We start from the raw sequence: 7,274 nt of genomic DNA, 5'->3' as shown, positions 1-7,274 counted from the left end.
CCATTTATAGCTCATAGTCTAATTTCCACAAGTGTCGTTCTTTTGTCCAAACCCCAATTATGGTACAAAGTCCAATTACCCAATTTTAATATTTTTAGCCCAACATCATGATTACTTCAATTTAAATAAGCATAATAATAACTTAGCTACGAGACATTAATTTAAAAAGGAGAACATAGCTTACATTGATTATTTATCGCGTAGTGTTACACGGACAGAGCTCCTACTTTAAAACCCGTAAAATAACCTTTGCATAACCCAAATCTAATCTAATATAAAACTACACTATACTATATAATATATATATTTATATTTTTTATTATTACCGAGGAGTATTATTATTATTATTATTATTTTTTGTGTTGAACTCGGCAGCAAGCTATTACCGGAATAACCCTTCACCGGTGTTTGCAAAATATTTTTGTGGGTTTTGTGGGTTTCAGATTTGAAAATTTTAGCTCAACACTTGCGGTTTTGTGTTACCCACTTGCTAACCTTGTATTTAGGAAAGCAACACGTCCAGTTTACTTGTCCCGTATATTACCTTTCGGCAAACTGCCGTCCGGTTGTAAAGAAAAGCGATGAACAAGCAACTGTTAAGGCAATGTCTAATGACATGCATTTGATTATGGTCCAAAAACGTGTCGGATGCTATTACTATCCTTTGTAGGAGCAATAGTAAAGATCATCCTATGATTTTTCGGTCTGGCACAAGGTCCTGTCTTCGACCATGCTATGCAACCACCGTTCTTACGGTTGACACCCGATTTGGTTCAGATGACCTAACGAATTCCAGGTGAATTCCTAGGATTTTACGTTCAATGGTAATGAACGCATTGAAAATAGGTTTTCAGAAAACAAATCGGTTTTAATTTTGATCAAAATATTTTCTCGTTCAAGATCGAGTTTAGATATCATTGAATTCCATGAGTTCGTAATTCTCAATCTTTAAGGTCAATCTCAAGGATTGAGTAATATCAGGCTTAAATGCTGATTTTTAATCTTTAAAGGAGATTATCCTTTCTGGGGGTCTGATTCATTAGTCTTATCAAGCTAATTTGCACGGCGTCCTCCCCATTTTACAAGACAGATCCTCTCATGGTTAGGATAAGTCTGACCACTTGGCGACCCTGTTTGATGCTGAGGTCCGTGGATTTCCTGCTGATTTTAGTGATGACTTTTCTAGATTTTTCGTCAACCTACAGCTGGTCTGGACGACAACTTCTTGACCTAAATCAAGAAGCGCGTGTCTTTTTAGGAAGACTTTACTTTCTTTTAATGATGGAATTGATTCATCGTGTAGATCCATCTCTCTTTCAAATATATTACAGTAAACCGGGTAAAACAGTTAATTTAGTCCAAAACAAAAGCACCTGCAATAAACTTTACAGAAACATGTGATAGATAGTTTTTAATTGAATAACTTGGTACATTCTCCCCACACTTGGCTTTTTTCATGCGTTTTTTATATCTTAATAAATAAATTCAAGCGTTTTAGTTGTTTCTCAATTTATGTCCTTTTCGAGGTAACGATAATTTCGGAATTAACACCTAGTTTTATCGTTCATAAATATATATAAACATGATTTTGAATTCATTTAGTTGGAAATTTTTAAAATTTTCACAAAATTTAGAAAATAAGCTAAGTATAAACCCGAGAGAATTTATAACCCTTCCCCACACTTGAGGTCATGCAATGCCCTCATTTGCATGAAATCAGACTCTAATTATAAATTCATGAGGGTGATTAGTGTAGAAAAGTGATTGAAAATACCCAGTTTGTAATTACAAAGCTCGTCGAATGATAGATGGCGCGCCTCATCATTCATTCCTTCTTGTTTTATCACACATGTTTTTCTTCAAAAACGGTTGCTTTTCTGAACTGTTATCTAATATTTGAAAATACGTCTTTTACCCTAACTCATCATGCATTTTTATTAACGAGTTATGCACTAACCCGAACCCCTAATTTAACGTTAAGTGGGGTTAGACTTCCCCACACTTAGCTGACGACATGTGAAGTCGGTAGAATAAGTTCCACGAATTAAAATAGTGAGCCAGTTATTTATATCTCGGGTGGTGTATGATATATCAATGGGTTTAAAGTTTAGACTCACCCGATCGTCACTACTTAATTCTTTTTTAAGTGTAGCTTTTAGTAAATGGATATGTCTCTTTTCTGGTTCTGGGTCAAATGGATGGATATACACTGACATACATATAATAGGGTGGACAATTCCTAACATTTCCTTCTTTTTATTCTCGGGATCAAAGTTTTCACCTCTATTACCCAATTGGGTGAAATCCGAGGTGTCATTATCTATTACAGCTCGTAGTTCATCTTCGGTAGATGACTCGTCTATTGAGAATATTGGGTTGGAAGGTTGTGGCTGGATTGAAGCAAATTCTTCTTCATTAACGGTCTTTATCGGTTCCTCCACTTTGGTCTCGGGGGTAAAATTTTCAACGTTATTGTTTTCCCAAGAGTACCAATTTGTCACCATTACTTCTTCTTCATCCATTGATGGATCGATGATTTCGTCGGTTGAGGCTAATGTGTCGATATGTTGTGAAATTGGTAAAGCTGAATAAAAAGTATCATCGGGATAATTGGTGATTTGGGAGCTCTCGAATTCATCAAAATTCGATGATATGAAATTTTCTTGCACAATACTCCTCAGATCAACAGGTGTGTAATCTGATAGGGTTTCAGCTTGCCGATTTACAAACTCTCTCATTTGTTCATTTTGAGCATCGAGTTCTTCGAGTTTGATTTTCATATTGTCTAAAAGATTTTCAAACACATAATGTTCCTCATCTTCTGGTTGTTGAGTTTGGATATATTCTTGTGAATAATCCCAATTTGAATTGTATTCTTCATAATTATTCCATTCAGGTTCCATGGGTGCGTAATTTTCCATAGGAACATAATAATAACATTCCCATGTTGAATAATAATCTCCACAGATTTCACAACCAGTTATTGTTTCGTCATTCGTGATCCAAGATTGACCGAACGAATTGTCATCAACACCCGTTTGAGAGTATTGATTAAATTGATTTCGGATGTCATAAAGAGTTTCCAAAATATTCTCGAGATTTTCCATAATGCGCTTATTACTAAATTTTAGCTACAATGTGGTGCATTTACTTAATTATCCTATTAGTTATAAAAATAAAAATTATATAAGTTATCAAATTAATAGACTTTTCTGCTTTTGCCCACGTTTCGAATAGCCAATAGATGCAGCAGGGAGCCAGAACCCTTTAAATCGGAAGCTCACAACTCAGTCACTAACAAATCCAACTATTACTACGAAGCATAAAATTTGGATGCCTATCAATTTAACCGCTTAAAATAATTTTTCGTTTGGAATTATTAGAGAAGAAGTAGAGAAAATTTCTAAGTCCTAAAAACTAGCGTGTCGAGAAATAAGAAAGAAAAAGAGTGCGCGTCGAAAAACGTCGAAAAATAAAAATGAGAAAGAAAAACGTCGAAACTTAAAAGTCTAAAAACTATATCTAAAAAGTTGCGCCTAAAGGTATTAAAGCTTAAAGGAATTATATATCCAAAACGGCAATAACTTAATTAGGCACTAAAATCTAAAAACTGCGTTGCAAAATTCTAAATCGCCTAAATTTTAATCTAAAGAAAAAGCACTTAAGGGCTTTTACGGCAAAGCCTAAAAATCTAGAAATATAAAATAACTACGGCAAGAACTAAGTTTAAAACTAATTACGAATGAAAAATATACAAATTTCGATTAAACGATTAAAAAAAACAAAAAGTAAAAATAAAACTTAAGGTTACAGTTTTTATAAAAATATTATTTTTATATTATTTATTAAAAAGTATTAAATTATATAATTAAAAATAATAATAAAACTTAATATTACAAATTAATTAAAAACTAAAACTAAATAATATTATATATAAAACCTAATTAGGTTTAATAATAATAATAATAATTAATTAAAACCTAAATCGTATTAATTGCTTGACCAGGCTCGTGTCAGACGGCTCCGCGAGTGCGGTGCCACGTGCCAGGCGAACTCCGCGAGTCGCGGAGGGTGAAAATTCAAATGAGGTGCTGGTTTCATTCGACAGGTTCTGAAATTTTTTTTTTAATTTTATATTGTTTTTCTAAAAATTATATAGAAAAATATTTACACAAATATATATTAAAAATAAAAAATATAGCGTTTCGCCGATTCCCCGGCAGTGAAGCCAAAAATACTTGATGTCGTGCGAGGTGTACGTGAAATACTATATATTTTTGATACGAAAAGCGTTACAAATTATACAAGTTTTAATTATTTATTTACAGATGGGATATACCTAAACCTTGCTACAACACTATAGGCAGTGTACCTAATCGCAGAGTAGTATAGTTTTTAGTAAGTCCGGTTCGTTCCACAGGGAGCTGGCTTATTTCACACTATATTTTAATTAACTATATTTGTACAAAATATATATAATTATAATTATATATAATAATATATAAAAAGGGGGGTTTACCGTTTAATGACCGGTTTGTCGATTTTTAAAACTTTAGTCGCAGTTAAAACCTAATGTAAAATATTAAAAAAATAAAAGACTTAATTTAAAGCGTAAAGTAAATAACGATAATGAAATTGCTATAATTAAAAGTGCAATTAAATACAATGACAATAAATAAAAGTGCAATAATTAGAAGTGCAATTAAATATGAAAATAAAGGAATTATGCTTATTTAAACTTCCGTAATCATGATGTTTGACGTGTTGATTTTAGTTTATTGCCCATGGGTTAATTGTTCTTTGTCCTGAATTATTTAATATGTCCGTCTGGTTTTTGTCCACAACAGTCCATCAGTCATAAATATAAAGTGCGAGTGTCCTCGTCAAATTATCCTTATACCCGAAGTCAAATATTCCAACTAATTGGGGACTTAAACTGTAACAAGGTCTTAATACTTTGTTTAATAATTACACCAGGATATCGACTGCGTGTAACCCAAGGTTTTAATACTTTGTTATCAATTATGCCAAGTGTCCTTGTACATAATTTCACCCCTGTTTTAATAATTCCATAGACTATTAATCCATTCCCGTATCCGGTTAAATGAACGATTATTCGTACATATAAATATCCCGCCCATCGTGTCCGATTGAGTGTATATGGTTATTTATAGGTACGTCCAATTGTAAATCTTTATATTAAAATTAACAAACTATCATTTAGTTAAACAAATATAAAGCCCATTAATAGCTCATAGTCTAATTTCCACAAGTGTCGTTCTTTTGTGCAAACCCCAATTATGGTACAAAGCCCAATTACCCAATTTTAATATTTTTAGCCCAACATCATGATTACTTTGATTTAAATAAGCATAATAATAACTTAGCTACGAGACATTAATTTAAAAAGGAGAACATAGCTTACATTGATTATTTATCGCGTAGTGTTACACGGACAGAGCTCCGACTTTAAAACCCGTAAAATAACCTTTGCATAACCCAAAACTAATCTAATATAAAACTACACTACACTATACTATATATATATTTATATTTATTATTATTACAGAGGAGTATTATTATTATTATTATTTTTGGTGTTGAACTCAGCAGCAAGCTCGTGCCTTTTATAGGAAATTTTGATCCTGGTGTGCTCCGCGATCGTGGAGGTTTAAGCCTTCACAGCTCCGCGAGTGCGGAGGTCAGGAAATTTTGTCGACGTTTTATTTAAATATATATAATATATAAATAATTTATATAATTATTTAAATATTATATTATATTTTTGTGCATAGTTGACTCATAATTTTTAGTCCGTTGCGTCGGGCGTTGATAGTTGGCTCAGGTCCCTCTTCCGGATTTTCGAACGTCCTTTCGTATAATTTAATATCTTGTACTTTAAGTTGCGCAACTTGTACTTTTGTCATTTTTAGACGTTTCTCATCAATAAATTGAACCACTTGGATTGTATCTTGTACATTTGAGCTTTTTGGTCATTTGCGTCTTCAAATCGTCATTTTCGCCTTTTGTCTTCGCACTTATTTAATATAAACGATTACAACATAAAATAGGACAATTACAACTAAATAATTTACATATTGAGAGGATATTGCTACTATATATATGTTCATTTGGAGCACTATCAATCTCCACGCTTTTAAGAGTTGTACATGATGTTATATTGCCACCGCATGCCCTTCTTCTGAAAATTGGGAATGGCCGAGCGAGTTTCTTTTATGGAAGGATAATTGGCTTGGTAGCTGATGTTTAAATAATCTTTATAATCGCCTTTTTATCTAAAAGTTAACATGGATTGTACAGTTGCTGATCATTTTTCAAATGACGGATGAGTTTGGGAGTGAAAGCGCTCTATCAAAGGTTCTAGGAATGTCGATTACCTCATGTCCGTGTTACTCGATATTGGACATATACAGTTGGCCAGTCAAGATGACTTGTGGCATTGGGAAACTTTTGATGATGGTTGCTTATAGTTTGTTCCACTCGGCTCCATAATGATAGGGTTACTCTTGTTGTTACCGATCCATATACAAGATGGTTAAAGTGGATTACCCGGAAGGTTAATGTATTTGTATGGAGGTTGACTCGAAATTGTCTTCCTACGTGACTTAACTTATCGACTCGTAGGTTAGAGATTGAGGATATATGTTGATCGATTTTTGATTGTCATGAGGAATTTTTGGATCATATTTTGTTGTTGTTCTCGTTTCTCTTCGACTCGTGGTAGAAGTTGTGGACTTGGTTTGATATATAGCTCCAGAATTTTAACTCATGGTTCAAATGGATTCATTGTTGGGATTCATGGAAAACTCGGTCCACGACGAAAGACATACTGTATTCCATCGTGGCTACAATGCTTTGGTATTTATGGAGACATCAGAACACAGTTTTGTACAATACTAAGTCACTAAAGAAGATTATATTATTTGATTATATATGTAATACGTCTTTTAATTGGATTCGTAGTAGAAGCTAGTTAGATGTGAGGTGGAATGATTGGCTTATCAAGCCTTTGTAATCGCTAGGTGTTTTAATCATTGTATTCGTTGACATTCTAGCCTTTCTAGTTACTCGTTAGGGGGTTAAGTTCATTAAATTTCGATGTTTAAAAAAATATATACGTTTAAGTCACATATGTATTATGTATAAGAAATGAAAAGAATGGAAATGTTCTCTTCAAAATATTTTTAATACAACCATACAAGTTTTTGTTGGTCCTTAATTAACAACAAGAGTATTGTAGAGGGGGTGAATAC

This window comes from Rutidosis leptorrhynchoides, chromosome 7, assembly GCF_046630445.1.
Source record: "Rutidosis leptorrhynchoides isolate AG116_Rl617_1_P2 chromosome 7, CSIRO_AGI_Rlap_v1, whole genome shotgun sequence".
Taxonomy (NCBI): Eukaryota; Viridiplantae; Streptophyta; class Magnoliopsida; order Asterales; family Asteraceae; genus Rutidosis; species Rutidosis leptorrhynchoides.
Note: the sequence above shows the minus strand (reverse complement) of the source record.